At 32.6% G+C, this 17,773-nt stretch overlaps 2 long non-coding RNA genes across 2 annotated transcripts; one reads left to right on the top strand and one right to left on the bottom strand.

The window, feature by feature from the left end:
* Positions 1 to 4,162: 4,162 nt before the first annotated feature.
* LOC143057907 (uncharacterized) lies at positions 4,163 to 17,433 on the bottom strand. The gene is made up of 3 exons (XR_012972854.1): positions 17,353 to 17,433; positions 14,596 to 14,684; positions 4,163 to 4,664 (listed from the first exon to the last, which is right to left on the bottom strand). It is a non-coding gene; the product is annotated as an uncharacterized LOC143057907 (long non-coding RNA).
* On the top strand, positions 5,532 to 8,382 carry LOC143056211 (uncharacterized). Its single transcript, XR_012972253.1, has 3 exons — positions 5,532 to 5,896; positions 7,189 to 7,399; positions 8,057 to 8,382. It is a non-coding gene; the product is annotated as an uncharacterized LOC143056211 (long non-coding RNA).
* Positions 17,434 to 17,773: the final 340 nt, after the last annotated feature.

The raw sequence follows: 17,773 nt of genomic DNA on the forward strand, positions 1-17,773 counted from the left end.
GGTTAAAATATTAAGAATCTAAATACATGGTTAGATTCAGCATATTGAAGAACCCAATATATTCAATTTTTGTTGGAATCAAACAAAGTTTAATTTTTGACCCTTTGGACCTTAATGTAGACCAATTTGAAAACAGGTCAATACTGTGCAATTGAATATTTCTTGCTATTGTGCAAAACTGTGCAATTGAAAATTTCTTGCTTTTGCGCAATACTGTGCAATTAGATATTTCTTGCTATTGTGCAATACTGTGCAATTGAAGATTTCTTGCTATTGCACAATACTGTGCAATTGAAGATTTCTTGCTATAGTGCAATACTGTGCAATTGAAAATTTCTTGCTATTGCACAATACTCAATATAATAATTTTGAACCCCAAATTTGGACCAACTTGAAAACTGGGCCCATAATCAAAAATCTAAGTGCATGTTTAGATTCAGCATATCAAAGAACCCCAAGAATTCAATTTTTGTTAAAATCAAGCTAAGTTTAATTTTGGACCCTTTGGACCTTAATGAAGACCAATTTGAAAACAGGACCAAAAATTAAGAATCTAAACCCAAGGTTATATTTGGCATATCAAAGAACCCCAATAATTCATTTTTTGATGAAATCAAACAAAGTTTAATTTTGGACTCTTTTGGCCCATAATTCCTAAACTGTTGGGACCAAAACTCCCAAAATCAATCCCAACCTTCCTTTTATGGTCATAAACCTTGTGTTTAAATTTGATAGATTTCTATTTACTAATACTATGTTATAGTGCGAAAACCAAATTTCTTCGGTCCACGATGACAACGACGCCAACAGCATACCAATATACATGATATACGACCAAAAATTTATTCAATTTTTGCGGTCGTATAAAAACAGACCAAAACACAAAAACTTAATACTTAGCAATGAACAGTGAAAATGAGGTCAAGGTCAAATAAAACCTGCGCAACTGACAAATAGATCATAAAATATTTCCATACACCAAATATAGTTGACCTATGGCATATCATCACAAGAGTGCACACGCTGAAATGTCTCGCCTTCTATACTAATCATTGATATTATGTAGATAGTCCTAAGTATAAAGCTTTATTACAACTGTCTCATAAACTTAACATTAACCAAGATAACTAAACAAAGACCAATGAACCATGAAAATGAGGTCAAGGTCAGATGAACCATGCCAGGCAGACATGTACAGCTAACAATGCTTCTATACAACATATATAGTTGACCTATTACTTATAGTTTAAGAAAAATAGACCAAAACACAACCAGATGCTCCGCAGGGCGTAGCTTTATACGACCGCAGAGGTTGAACCCTGAACGGTTGGGGCAAGTATGGACACAACATTCAAGCTGGATTCAGCTCTAAATTTGGATTGTGATTAAATAGTTGACACAGCATAGGTTTCTGACACAGAATGAATGTGTTCTAATGAACTTAAAATGTTTGTTTTCACTTAGAGCAATTCACTATGCTGTTGAATATTAATCCTCTCAAAAAAATGTTTGAAGAAATTTTCTTTTTTATTTATGAAATTTCAAATGAGAAAAATTGAACCCAATTTTTTTAATCACATCCCCCTTTCCCTTATTCCAAAACTAATCTCAATTAAAATTTCTAATGGAGTTTGCAACAATAACTACTCATTTAAATACATCATAAAATATTAAGATGTAAAAAAACTGCTTGTTATCACTGAATGGTAAAGATTATTTTAATTTATCAGTTGGTAGTAAAAAGTGAATATACATTGTATATTGTATATAACAAAGATTTAAGTTGATTCTGGACAAAGAAAGATAACTCCAATTAAAAAAAAAATCTTGCTATTGCACAATATTTTGCAATAAGTTATTTCTTGCTTACTACTCTGGACAAAGAAAGATAACTCTAATTAAAAAAAAATTGCTATTTCACAATATTGTGCAATTAGATATTTCTTGCCATTGCGCAATACTGTGCAATTGAAAAGACTTGCTATTGCACAATACTTAATATAATAATTTTAGATCCTGATCTGGACCAACTTGAAAACTGGGCCCATAATAAAAAATCTAAGTACATTTTTGGATTCAGCATATCAAAGAACCCCAAGATTTCAATTTTTGTTAAAATCAGACTAAGTTTAATTTTGGACCCTTTGGACTTTAGTGTAGACCAATTTGAAAACAGGACCAAAAATGAAGAATCTACATACACAGTTAGATTTGGTATATCAAAGAACCCCATTTATTCAATTTTTGATGAAATCAAACAAAGTTTAATTTTGGACCCCGATTTGGACCAACTTGAAAACTGGGCCAATAATCAAGAATCTAAGTACATTTTTAGATTCAGCATATCAAAAAACCTAACTGATTCATTTTTTGTCAAAATCAAACTAAGTTTAATTTTGGACCCTTTGGACCTTAATGTAGACCAATTTGAAAACGGGACCAAAAGTTAAGAATCTACATACACAGTCATGACAGTTAGATTCGGCATATCAAAGAACCCCAATTATTCAATTTTGATGAAATCAAACAAAGTTTAATTTTGGACCCTTTGGGCCCCTTATTCTGTTGGGACCAAAACTCCCAAAATCAATAGCAACCTTCCTTTTATGGTCATAAACCTTGTGTTTAAATTTCATAGATTTCTATTTACTTATACTAACGTTATGGTGCGAAAACCAAGAAAAATGCTTATTTCGGTCCCTTTTTGGCCCCTAATTCCTAAACTGTTGGGACCTAAACTCCCAAAATCTATACCAACCTTCCTTTTGTAGTCATTAACATTGTGTTTAAATTTCATTGATTTCTATTTACTTAAACTAAAGTTATTTTGCGAAAACCAAGAATAATGCTTATTTGGGCCCTTTTTTGGCCCCTAATTCCTAAACTGTTGAAACCAAAACTCCCAAAATCAATCCCAACCGTTCTTTTGTGGTCATAAACCTTGTGTCAAAATTTCATAGATTTCTATTAACTTAAACTAAAGTTATAGTGCGAAAACCAAGAAAATGCTTATTTGGGCCCTTTATGGCCCCTTATTCCTAAAATGTTGGGACCAAAACTCCCAAAATCAATACCAACCTTCCTTTTGTGGTCATAAACCTTGTGTTAAAATTTCAAAGATTTCCATTCACTTTTACTAAAGTTAGAGTGCGAAAACTAAAAGTATTCGGACGACGACGACGACGCCAACGTGATAGCAATATACGACGAAAAATTTTTCAAATTTTGCGGTCGTATAAAAACTTAACACTGTGCAATGAACCGTGAAAATGAGGTCAGGGTCAAAAGAAACCTGCGCTACTGACATAAAGATCATAAAATATTTCCATACACCAAATATAGTTAACCTATGGCATATAGTATTAGATAAAAAGACCAAAACTCAAAAACTTAACTTTGACCACTGAACCATGAAAATGAGGTCAACGTCACATAACATCTGCCCGCTAGACATGTACACCTTACAATCATTCCATACAACAAATATAGTAGACCTATTGCATATAGTATGAAAAAAAAACAGACCAAAACACAAAAATTTAACTATAACCACTGAACCATGAAAATGAGGTCAAGGTCGCATGACATCTGCCCGCTAGACATGTACACCTTACAATCATTCCATATAACAAATATAGTAGACCTATTGCATATAGTATGAAAAAAACAGACCAAAACACAAAAATTTAACTATAACAACTGAACCATGAAAATGAGGTCAAGGTCAGATGACACCTGCCAGTTGGACATGTACACCTTACAGTCCTGCCATACACCGAATATACTAGCCCTATTGCTTATAGTATCTGAGATATGGACTTGACCACCAAAACTTAACCTTGTTCACTGATCCATGAAATGAGGCCGAGGTCAAGTGAAAACTGTCTGACAGACATGAGGACCTTGCAAGGTACGCACATATCAAATATAGTTATCCTATTACTTATAATAAGAGAGAATTCAACATTACAAAAAATTTGAACTTTTTTTTCAAGTGGTCACTGAACCATGAAAATGAGGTCAAGGACATTGGACATGTGACTGACGGAAACTTCGTAACATGAGGCATCTATATACAAAGTATGAAGCATCCAGGTCTTCCACCTTCTAAAATATAAAGCGTTTAAGAAGTTAGCTAACACCGCCGCCGCCGCCGCATTAAAATTGAGGCTACCAAAATTCAAACTTGATCTGTATTTTATGATGGCAAGCAATGTGTTTAATAAATGTATAAGTTTCATAACATTTGGTTGAGGCAAACTAAAGTTAGAGAAAGTAAACCAACTTTTGAGACTCACTGAGGGATAGACAGACAAGGGTGTGTAATGCGGAGGCATGAACAGTGAAGAGTTGAATATTTTTGAACTGATTAATCTTGTCAAAAAAGGGTGAATGTAGAAATTCATTTTTTTCAATATTTGTACTATTTCTCCGTAACCTGTATGCATGGTATGTGTAAATCAGCACTAAATCCTGTCTATTGGTATATTCTCCGTGACTGTCCCTTAGAACATTAACTTTGTATACCTATCTGTGTAAATCAGAACTAAATCCTGTCTATTTGTAAATTCTCCAAGACTGTCCCTCAGAACATTAACTTTGTATCCACCAGCCGTACATGTCATTTCTTCTGCTTTCCTCCAGGCATGTCCTAAACCATATACCTTTAAAAAAAATTAAATAAATCAAAATCTTTTCGACTTTAAAGTACTGTAAATTCAGAAATTATTGCATGCATTTATTATTGCGATTATTCTACAATGATTTAATTTTAGATGTAACACGGCTTTCTGATTGACTGACATACTGAGTTATATGTATACTGCAATACTTCATCAGATATTACTCTACAAAAACATGTCACCCAACAAAGACATTTTCTGAATCTGACCTAATTTTACATTTTGTTTAAACTTATAAATGATGTGTCCTTGGCAGAAGAACAGGCAACATCTATTTCAACATCAAACCCATAGCCCTTCACACTTGAGGAATGAACAAGCCAGTGTCATTTGGTTGCTTTTATTTTGATACAATTTATTAATTTCCCTATTCCTCCAAACTATGGTATTTTTAATTATTATAATTTCTGTGTCTTTTTGTCTCTTGTGGAGAGTTGTCTCATTGGCAATCATACCACATCTTCATTTTTATATATACTCTTATTGTATAAAATCTTATTGAAAATACAATTAAAGTATCAACCATAGACAAATTAGACATGATAGAAAACATCTTAATGTCTACCTGACAAATCACAGGTAAAATTAACAAGATAAAACAATCAATATCTTTATAAGGACAGATTTCTTATACACAGTAGGACAACCGGAAGCGCCTGAGTAAGGATTTCGGCGCTCAGTGATACGGTTCACTAGACGACGTTGTCAACACGTAATGGCGGCCATTATTTGACGTTGGATTTGGCATTCCACTCTGAAAAGTTGCATTTATGACATTCTTGGATGCTTACACTTAATGCTAAGCAACACAAAAGGTAAAGGTTTATTCCAGATATTTTAGTTAATTATTATCAAATAAGTCGGATCCAAAGAAATGATTTAAACGGTAAAAATAAAGTGTAAAATTATATCAAAGATGAAAATTGAAATCATTTCCTTTTCTGACATATACTAGTATTTAATCAACTATTTACTGGTGTATTACATTCGGATTTCGGTCTTAGGTATCCGCACTTGTTTCCGGAAATATTATACCCACACAAGTTGTCAACATCCGTTTTCAAACTGGTCAAGGTGTTCTTCACGATCTCCATGGAAAATATTCACGCAATCACTTCTTGCTCAGATAATAGAACATTGTAAACCTCTAACTGCAAATACAGACCAAAATGAATAAAATTCGAAAGCACGTATGATCACGTTTCATGCCGATTGTAAGTTCTCTAAAGGGGGGGGGGGGGGGGGTAATTTCAAGGCCCCAAATTATAGGCTACTGAGGCTACACGAATTCTGCTGAACGTCTCGGGTTCAACTTAAAAGTCCATGTACTAAATCATTGGAATATATTTAAAGACACCTACTTTCACTGTTGGCTATTTTATACCTGGTATAATATTTCATTTGAAAAAACATTTTTGTGTCCCTGATTTCATATACACCAAAATGTTATATATATATTCATAAAAATTAAATCTTTCATAAACAAAAAATACAAAGGGAAAGCGATCACAGTCACAGATTTCTCTTTCACATATACAAAAAAAAAAAAAATTAGATAGCCATTCTCTAAATTTATATCTCATATTTTAAAAGAAATTTACTCATTGAAATTAACCACTGAATCACCCACCCATTTTGGGAGCTTACACATGCATTAACATGTATCCCCATGACCAGGAATGGCAGGATATGTTACAAATTTAATATGACTGTACAATTTCTTTATATCCATCAAGTTATATTAATCCTATCAGTGGCGTATCCAGAACTTTTCCTAAGGGGGGCCCGCTGACTGACCGAAGAGGGGGCCCGCTCCAGTCATGCTTCAATGATTCCCTATATAATCAACCAAATTTTTCCCACGAAAGGGGGGGCCCGGCCCCGGGCCCCCCCCTGGATCCGCCTATGCCTATAGGCTTTAGACTTTAGTCATATATATATATATACAAACTAATTAGAAATGATAATCCATTGACAATACATTGTAGTAATTACTTTAAAAAAATGTACCCCAACTTCATTAATATCATAATATTATCCAATTAATGGTGTTATGACAGTGGTTGTTCATGAATTTAAATTAAAACTAGGTTGTGAGTGCCCCCAAAATGTATAAAATTTCAGCTTGCATTGTACAATTGACATGTTAGATATTTATGTACACTATTATAATACATGTATGTTTTATTTGCCTGTAACTTTTATGTTTTGAGCAGAAATGCTAGAGGCATAACAATTTCTAATACATAATAAATATATAAAATTGAGAATGGAAATGGATAATATGTCAAAGAACCAGCAACCCAAACAAAGAGCAGACAACAGTCGACTGCCACCAATGGGTCTTCATTGGAGCAAGAAAATATGTTTTTTTCTTGGTAATTTATTTGGCAAATTTGTATTCATGTGTTGATAATAACAATGCAAAGTTTAATTTTGCTTTGAATAATTTAGTATATATTCAGCTTATTTAGTAATTGTATGTACATTTGCTTTATATATACAGGATGAAGAAAGATGTTCACTATGAATCAAAAATTCAAAACAGAGGACTTTTATATATCAACAAAACCACTTGCAGTAAAATGTACATGCACATGTATGATTGATATACATACAGCAGGAAAACAGTAATCAAATAGAGAGTCAATGACGAGTAATGTCGAAAGCAAAATTATTTTGTTAATACAAAATAATATGACTAGAATATATTAAGGGTAAGTAATCCAAATGTGTCTGTTCAGGGTAACAACAGTGGGTTATTTACAATGCGCTATGATTTCAATCCCTCAAATATGAAACAAAAACATGATAGACATTTTCATGATTATGTATTAAAACTATTTTGATAAGGAAATAGACTGAAAATATCTTACATTTAACAGTCAGACAAGAAAATTGCCAATGGAATATATTGGGAATGGAAGTTAAAATTTATAGTTTATATTTATTTATGAAATGCACATTTATAGGTCAAATCATACACAGACTTGAAGGCCAAATGGTATACTTTTAATAGTTTAAAGATTTCATACTATTATCTATGCTGTATAATTTCAATATAGTTTCATTTGGATGTAAAACCAAATTTCAAGAATGAAGGGTGCTGTAACTTAAAATTAATTTATAAAGATAAAAAAAACAATATAAGGGAATTAACTCTTACTTGATGTGCATCATATCCATGAGAATGAAGTGGTTTAATAAAATTGACCATTTTCTTCAGATAAGAGAATGACTTAAGCAGACCATATTTTGGTCAAAGATGCCAATAACAATGAAATATAATATAATTTAATTATCATTCATCCTTACTTTTCAATTGAATCAACAAACTTAATTTAATAATAACAATTTTTTTTTTTTTTTTTCAGTACACAACACATCCTGTCAGAAAAATAATTTTACTGGAGGATGAAAATTTTGATACCTGGAATCAGCAAAATTTATATGAAATTTGTTATGAGAGATATATTCATGTACAGAATGGTAACCGAGGTGGTTCAAGACTTATTAGCAGACATTTTTGTTGAACTTGTGCAGGATTTGAATAAATGAAACTTAACTCAGTCTTAAGCTGACTACGGGCTCAATGTGTAGTAAAAAGAGGATTTTGAAATATGCAAGACTCATCAACATTAAAATGTGCATAAGTGACAGTGAAATGTCACCATATTTAGTAAAAAATTCAGATTATTGTCTCAGTTGTTTTCATGAAAAAAAAATTTCAAAGGAATATCACTGTTGTATAATTTATAAGATTCCTCATTTTTGTCGAGCCTGCGAATGTTTGTTGCAGAAAGCTAGACAAAGGGACAGTGATCCGGCTGCTAAGGCGGCGATGTTAGATAATTACTTAAAAGCTCTATATTTTAGAAGGTTGAAAGACCTGGATGCTTCATCCTTGGTATATAGATGCCTCATGTTAAGAAGTTTCGGTCAGTTACATGTCCAATGTCCTAGACCTCATTTTCATGGTTCTGTGACTTCTTGAAAAAAAGGTTAAGATTTTTTGTAATATTGAATTCTCTCTCATTATAAGTTATAGGATAACTATATTTGGTATGTCATATCTTGCAAGGTCCTCATGCCCGTCAGGCAGTTTTCAATTGACCTCGACCTCATTTCATGGATCAGTGAACAAGGTTAAGTTTTGGTGGTCAAGTCCATATCTCAAATACTATAAGAGATAGGTCTAGGATATTTGGTGTATGGAAGAACTGTAAGGTGTACATGTACAACTGGCAGGTGTCATCTGACCTGACCTCATTTTCTTGGTTCAGTGGTTATAGTTAAGTTTTTGAGTTTTGGTCTGTTTTTCTCTTATTCTGTATGCAATAGGTCTACTGTATTTGGTGTATGGAATGATTGTAAGGTGAACATATCTAGCTGGCAGGTGTCATCTAACCTTGACCTCATTTTCATGGTTCAGTGGTCAAAGTTAAGTTTTTGAGTTTTGGTCTTTTTTCTAATACTATATGCAATTGGTCAACTATATTTGGTGTATGGAAATATTTTATGATCAGCCTTCAACATTTATTTTAGCAGAACCAATAACGTATAGTAAGCTACATATACAAAAGACCCCTAAATAACATGACACAAGAAGACCTGAAAAGGAATATATTCTGTGTCTGTATGCAAAAGTGAAATATATTTAGAAATAAAATCATATGATGCAATGGATGCAAATTAATAAATAGTCAATCTAGAAAAAAATCCTATAGATCCCCAATGTTATGGTTTATGCGGTTTATTAAAAAAGTTGGCAACAAACTTTTACATACTTCATTCAAATAATTTACAGTAAACAAAATAACAAAAAAAAATTGAACAGGTACCTTTGAATGGATATAAAGGTAAAGCACCTAGGAGAGACAAGCAATTGTTTGAAAGACTCATTGTTGAAGGCCGTACGGTGACCTATAGTTGTTAATGTTTGTGTCATTTTGGTCTTTTGTGGATAGTTGTCTCATTGGCAATCATACCACATCTTCTTTTTTATATTAGCACTAAAACAAACACACCAGGATTCTCTTTGAATTCCCACAACCTAGTCATACCTAGAAAAGCAAATGGTCACCCCTCCCCCTATGCAAAATATATTACTATATATTTGTATTACTAATATAGTAATTATAAATAATCATTGATCTAAGAAACTGCAGATTTGAAATAAGTAAAGTCAAGTAGATATTGAACCTTAACTGCAAACCAGAAATTGAGAACCATAAGCCCCTAAAAATCACGCATGTCTTTGATAAAATTAAAAGAGCACCCCACCCCAACCCCCTTTTTGACCAAAAAAAGGAAACAAAACAAATAAAAACACATAACGATAATTGTATTAACGAACGAAAGGAAAATTATGAAAGAAATCGATATGACCAAACAGATAAGTTGTTCATTTTAAAAACTCAGCGACCGGTAACCTGGTAACAACATGCATGAAATGAATCTTGATCAACTACAAGTACGATGTCAACAAGTCAATCTCATGGTGATGATGTAGGCCTCAAACTGTTAGTTTACCAAGTAAGGCCTGTTTTGGTATAACGTTGATATGGATTCAACATATTGCATGACTTTCTTGACATTAAGAAAAACAAAATTGACACAAAGAAGAAAAGATTCCAACTTTTAATGACATTTTACGTTGACATTTTCGGCGCCGGAAATTGACAACGTTGATCTATGTATTGAGACAACATCGGATGGGGTCGATTCCGGCATATTCTGTTAAAAAATCAGTAGCACTTAAAATTTATTGATGTCTTAAAATATATTCATTTTGTTTCAATGATATTTATTTGATAATTAATTTCGAGAGATGAATAGCTATCGTGTACTTCAGAATCAAGGTGAAAGAATGACCACGCCCCCATAGTGGGGATATACAAAATAAAGATGACCGTTCTCCATTTCTACTCGATAGAAGTGCCTAATTTTTTCATAACATCTGCATTATGTACCAAAGATTATAAAATGAAAGTATAAAAAAAATCGAGGCGGAGATTTTTTAGAATCATCTAATAATTATAACAGACCAATAGACGTAATAGAGAAATAGGCGAAAATGGCGTCTTCTTCAATTTCGAAAAAAATCTATAATTTTACAATTTATTGACACATATTGATATTTTTATAGGGGTTACATATGTAAGGATTCAGCTATTCTTCATAGTTGAATGAATATTTACTTTAAAAACAGAATCTTTTCCAATTGCTAATTCTACCCGCCATGCAAGGAAAAACCTTCAAAAAACTTAGACCCCTACTTTAAAATGGGTACAATTTTTTGCCCTACTTTGGACACCCCTTTTCTTTACGGATTTCGATTTGAAAAACCAGCAAAATTACGATGTAAAAAATTTAAGGTTATTGAAGGATAGGCTTTTTTTTGTACCCCTTTTTAATATCGCTATTTAATTCTACAGTGCAGAATATCGAAATCCGAAATTCTAGGTTCAGATGTGAAAAAATAAGATTTTCTTTTATTTTTTTGTTCAAACATGTAAATAATAAGTAAACTCATATATTTTTCTTTTATAAATGTGCTTACAATCAACAGCATTTACCGCCGGTACTTTGCTGTAAACGAATGAAATGTTTTTACAAAAGCGCGCCATTTTTCAGCTGACGTCGGCCGACGCAAAAAAGTCCAATATTCGGCGTAGGACTACTGAGCGCCGCCGAATCACATTTTGGCCAAAAAGGCACATCCGGTTGTCCTACTGACATGTAGGTTTTAACATCTGTTGTTTAACATTAACCAATTACTTATACATTGTGTTTATACTTAACCAGCTAATACTTAAATGATGTGTATCAATATATCATTACATGGCATTACAATGTAGTACAACAGAGGAATTAATAGAATATCTGTAACCAAACAATCATTGGAAGGAGCTCAGAACATAACTCATATTTACAAATTATTATATGTACATGGAATCTTTTGTATTCTTAAAGTTTCTAATTTTGACAGATATCTTTGTGATGCTTATTATAGCCACTGATCATGCTCCCCAACTACAAAAATGCATCATGGTTAAAAAGAAGAGTACAAATAATAAAGTGGCATGCATGAAAATACTCTAAAATGATTTTTCAACAACTTAAAATTGCAGTTAATATGCAACGCAGAACCACATGTCTATAAAATTAATATGATGAAAATTCATACTGGTAAATAAATGTACATGGCCATTAAATTTTGTTAAAGAACTTTTAAGGATTTGGTAAAAACAGGAAGTTGTTAAGTAATGAATCTGAAAAAGCATCACACAGTATATCATGTTTACAATAAACAGCTGCGCCATGAGCGCATGATACGCCCAACGTCTTGTGTGGAAGTTTTATGCAATAATCATAAATAGTTTCTGAGAAAGTTTTAAGCAATTACCTGTAAATTTATTGCTTTTGAGACACGGCGGGACATGTAAAACCCCCTCCACCCTGTTTTTTTTTTTAAACAAATATCACTAAAATAAAATTCTGAATCAAACCAACAAGAGTGCACACACTGAAATGTCTCGCCTTCTATACTAATCATTGATATTATGTTGATAGTCCTAAGTATAAAGCTTTATTACAACTGTCTCATAAACTTAACATTAACCAAGATAACTAAACAAAGACCAATGAACCTTGAAAATGAGGTCAAGGTCAGATGAACCATGCCAGGCAGACATGTACAGCAAACAATGCTTCTATACAACATATATAGTTGACCTATTACATATAGTTTAAGAAAAATAGACCAAAACACAAAAACTTAACACTGTGCAATGAACCATGAAAATGAGGTCATGGTCAAAAGAAACCTGCGCTACTGACATAAAGATCATAAAATATTTCCATACACCAAATATAGTTGACCTATGGCATATAGTATTAGATAAAAAGACCAAAACTCAAAAAACTTAACTTTGACCACTGAACCATGAAAATGAGGTCAAGGTCACATGACATCTGCCCGCTAGACATGTACACCTTACAATCATTCCATACAACAAATATAGTAGACCTATTGCATATAGTATGAAAAAAACAGACCAAAACACAAAAATTTAACTATAACCACTGAACCATGAAAATGAGGTCAAAGTCACATGACATCTGCCCGCTAGACATGTTCACCTTACAATCATTCCATACAACAAATATAGTAGACCTATTGCATATAGTATGAAAAAAACAGACCAAAACACAAAAATTTAACTATAACCACTGAACCATGAAAATGAGGTCAAGGTCAGATGACACCTGCCAGTTGGACATGTACACCTTACAGTCCTTCCATACACCAAATATACTAGCCCTATTGCTTATAGTATCTGAGATATGGACTTGACCACCAAAACTTAACCTTGTTCACTGATCCATGAAATGAGGTCGAGGTCAAGTGAAAACTGTCTGACAGACATGAAGACCTTGCAAGGTACGCACATATCAAATATAGTTATCCTATTACTAATAATAAGAGAGAATTCAACATTACAAAAAATCTGAACTTTTTTTTCAAGTGGTCACTGAACCATGAAAATGAGGTCAAGGACATTGGACATATGACTGACGGAAACTTCGTAACATGAGGCATCTATATACAAAGTATGAAGCATCCAGGTCTTCCAACTTCTAAAATATAAAGCTTTTAAGAAGTTAGCTAACGCCGCCGCCGTAGCCGCCGCCGTAGCCGCCGCCGCCGCCGCCGGATCACTATCCCTATGTCGAGCTTTCTGCAACAAAAGTTGCAGGCTCGACAAAAAGTATACAGATCTTAAGATTAATATAACAAAGAAGTGTGTACAGTTTCAAGCAATAATCATAAATTGTTTTTGAGATACGGCGCGACATGTAAAAAAAAAACCTCCTCTTTTTTACAAAATACTCAATAACTCAAAAATAAAATTTTGAGTCATCACCAAAAAGTATACAGATCTTTAGATTAATATAACAAAGAAGTGTGTAAAGTTTTAAGCAATAATCATAAATCGTTTTTGAGATACGGCGCGACATGTAAAAAACCCTCCCCTTTTTTACAAAATACTCAAAAACTCAAAAATGAAATTTTGAATCATCACCAAAAAGTATACAGATATTAAGATTAATATAACTAAGAAGTGTGTAAAGTTTTAAGCAATAATCAAGAATTGTTTTTGAGATACGGTGCGACATGTGAAAAAAACACACCCCTGTTTTAGTTACAAAGTGTCGTAACTCAAAAAGTTTAAATCTTATTTTCACCAAAAAGTATACAGATCATTTGACCATTATAAAAAACAACTATATTAAGTTTCATGAAATTTAGATAAGTCGTTCTCAAGTTACAGTGCGACATGTCTACGCAGGACAGACGGACAGACAGACAGACGGACACCGGACATTTGTATACCATTATACGTCCCGTCAAAATTTTGACGGGCGTATAAAAAGGTTGATACCAATTTTCATTTTGACCTTACCTGACAAAGGCTGAAAACAACTATAGCCCCTTTAAAGTGAGTCATAAAAACTTCTGGAACATGTAAAAAACATCCCCTTTAAAGTCCCTACTTATCTACTAAACAAACCTTGCATTAACTAATACAATCTAGAAGTATAATAACGTTAGATGGCTTTTCTTAAATTTCCATTTATACATGGAAGAGGGTTTTCCCTCAATATATTGATTTTATAGCCACATGCATGTTTACCTAGTTTATTTATAAAATATTGTTCATATTTTTGTTGTTCAAGGACAAAATCTATTGCATATAAAATATAGTATACTGGTATTATTTTTTCCATAATTCATATAAGATCAGAATCTTGTAAAATGGTTGCAGACTGATTTCACTGATTAAAAGTCAGGAAATTATCGTAAACTTGAGACATGACTCACCTGGTGAATGACTGAAAAACATACCTTAGTCTTAATTCCATTTTTTTCTGCTGTATATTGGTACCTAGTAAGACTGTCTGTTTCATCTGGTGCTATGGTTATGGCTGTTAATTCTAAAAAGAAAATGCCATTGGATTCATCAATATAATATATAGTCATATAGACATGATAGAGCTTAAAAATTCAGAAAAATAATTTATTTACTCCAGCTAAGCGTTAACAGTTAGGGCTGTTCCAAAAATAAATGTAGGGGGGGAGGAAGGAAGGCACTATTTGTTTACCAGTCACCATGCATACATTTTAAATTGGATATTTCATTTAAATGTTCAATCAATCTTTCTTAAATAAGCACCACCATCAAATTTTAATAATGTTCCTTCCTCCCCCCCCTAAAAGTTCCTACAAAAAAACTGGTATTTCTCACATCAGTTTAACTTGCACATTAAAATATGACAAATCTAAACTAAAGTAGCAAATAAATGCAGCCTATTTTCATCCACATGCTTATGCTGGTTTATATATAATACTGTTAAAACACATGGGATAGTAAAATTAGGTATTGTATTAGAGTTGATACATTTGACACCCTCTCTCTCTGTAAGATCATGTCAAAAGTCTTATTAAAAACCATTTACCAAAGTATACAATCATTGACAATCATTATACTTACCAAATTTAGAGCAAATAACACAAGTAAATGTTCCAAAAATGAACAACATATAAAAAGATAAAATTTGTTCAGTCTTCATTATCCCAAGCATTCAGCTGAATACTAAAATAAAGATTTTAGAATGAACAAATATATCTTAAATGATACTTATCACTTATACATTGATGTGACAGATGGAGACAATGTGAACAACCTGTTACTTGTAGTCTGTTGGTTAACAGCTGGAATCACAGTATTAGAGAAAGTGTAAAACTTAGAAGCATTTAAAATTTTGGTGGACACAAATTATTTTAGTTTTTTGTTCATTATTTTGTACATACAAATGTAAACAAGGCTGTTACTTTTCTCAATTGAGTTGTTTAACATTTGCCATTTAGGGGCATTTTATAGCTGACATGCGGTTTTAGCTTTGCTCATTATTGAAGGCTGTAATGTGATTTATAATTTTTGTACCATTTGTTCGCTTGTGGAGAGTTGTTTCATTGGCAATTATACCACAATTGTTATCTTTTTTTATTTTCATACAATTTGGTAATTTCTCTATTCCTCCCAACAATTTTTAAAGTAAATTGCATGCTTTCCTCCTGCCTATTCAATGTGGATCCAGGTGGGCAGGGGGGATATGTGTGTCGGAAACCCCCTATTTTGAAAGATTAATGTTTTTGAATGTTTTTGAATGGGGGCATGTGGTATGACCCTCTCCTTTTAAAATGACTGGATCCACTCAAGCTATTCGTCATTGTGTGAGTGGATCAAGAATGCAATGTCCCTAATTATATAGTCCTTACCCCTTCAAGACTGAAGAAACCTCAGGCTTGCATATCATTTGAATTTACATTTACATGTATTGCATGTTGCTTACTTTCAATTCAGTGGCAAATTTTTCATTCATATCCCATGCAAGAGTAATGTTGCAAGTGTTATTACTAAACATACAGTAAGAGTAACATTCATTCTGTATACATGCAAGGTTCTGGATTTTGGACATCCTTCTGATGACCTGACATTGTTGTAGGTACATAAATGCAGTTCATATGGGGTTACAAAAAGGTTAACAAGACGTAACATCACAATTTAGAGTGAAGCCTGAGTTAAAATGATACGGAATGTCCAGTGAGGTTTAAACCTAACATAATGACTGTTGTTTCAAAAATCGAGGTTCCTGAGCTATTTTAAAAATCGAAGCGAGAGGCTTTTAACATTGCAGTATAAAATACAAGCTAAAAAGGCTAAAACGTCAAATTTGCAACTTTGTGAACATTGAAAATTGGCTAACAAGGTCATTACAAAAACAGGTTGCTGGGATAAAACTTGAAACTTAAATGTTCAGAGAATAAGCAAGTCCAAAAAAAGTCGTTGAACTTTAGGTTCTCAAGTAAGGTTAATATGCCCCTATTTCAAGATGAATAAACTTACGAAAACATGAAAAATTCACTAAATTCGCGTTCATTGTTTTAATTTTGACAGCCTGACAACTTTACAGAAATTTCAGAGTGATTATAAACAAGGACTCTATTACGTGTAACTTATAATTCCGTGTTTTAAAGATTTGAATGATATCAAGCCAGTCCAGTTCAAACTATTATCAAATACACTTGTTACAGTTTTGTAATTTTTATACTTTGAGGACTGAGCGAATCAGGTGAGTGTGTGAGAAAACTGGTATGTTTTATTTTGTTACATTGCATGCATTGTATTATGTTTAGGGAAGGTTAACTTTCTGGTTATAAGACCCGTCACGGCCTGGCTGGGGAATTGGGTAGGCAATTATGCTCACATTAATCTGTACCTATACAGGCTCCAAATGTCCTCCTTTATACGCAATAACTCATGTTGGTGATCCTTATAAAGGATGCTCATACGGAGACAAGAAGAAGATCACGTGCATGGTACAATTCTCATATACACATTATCAGAGACATATAATACATAATAATGTATTATATGTCTCTGACATTATGAATATAATTAGCAAAAAGTAGACTACTAGTAATTTCTGGCTATCCAAAAACACTAAATTTAATTACAACCCTGAAATGCACAGGTCATGAATTATGAATGATTTTTAAACATCATTTATATATTTAAATATTTTTTATCTATCCACTCACAACACAGGATTTTTGATGTATCAACAAATTATAACACCACTGTGCAACACGTTTGTTGTTATTCTACTTGGGGACCAATACGTTTAGGGGAGTGAAACATAGTGAAACATAGGCTCTATTTTAGTTTTATCAATGATTGTTGGTTGTTTTACGCCACATTAGCACTTTTTATTTTAATGCAGCAAACTTGTGAAGATAATTTCAGCTACATGTATGTTTTCATTTGATTTCATAACGGAATACTTAATTTTCTTGCTATAAATTCTTATTTTCACTTTGACTAATTTATATGTTTTGAAATAATTATAAGATCTTATAATTTATGTATCATTCTCAAATATTGCTAGCTGATTTCTTCTTTAAATACTGGTTTATCGATCTGTACTAATTATTATTATTTGATTATTTTATGTTGACAGTG

Source organism: Mytilus galloprovincialis, chromosome 13 (assembly GCF_965363235.1).
Source record: "Mytilus galloprovincialis chromosome 13, xbMytGall1.hap1.1, whole genome shotgun sequence".
In the NCBI taxonomy this organism is placed as follows: Eukaryota; Metazoa; Mollusca; class Bivalvia; order Mytilida; family Mytilidae; genus Mytilus; species Mytilus galloprovincialis.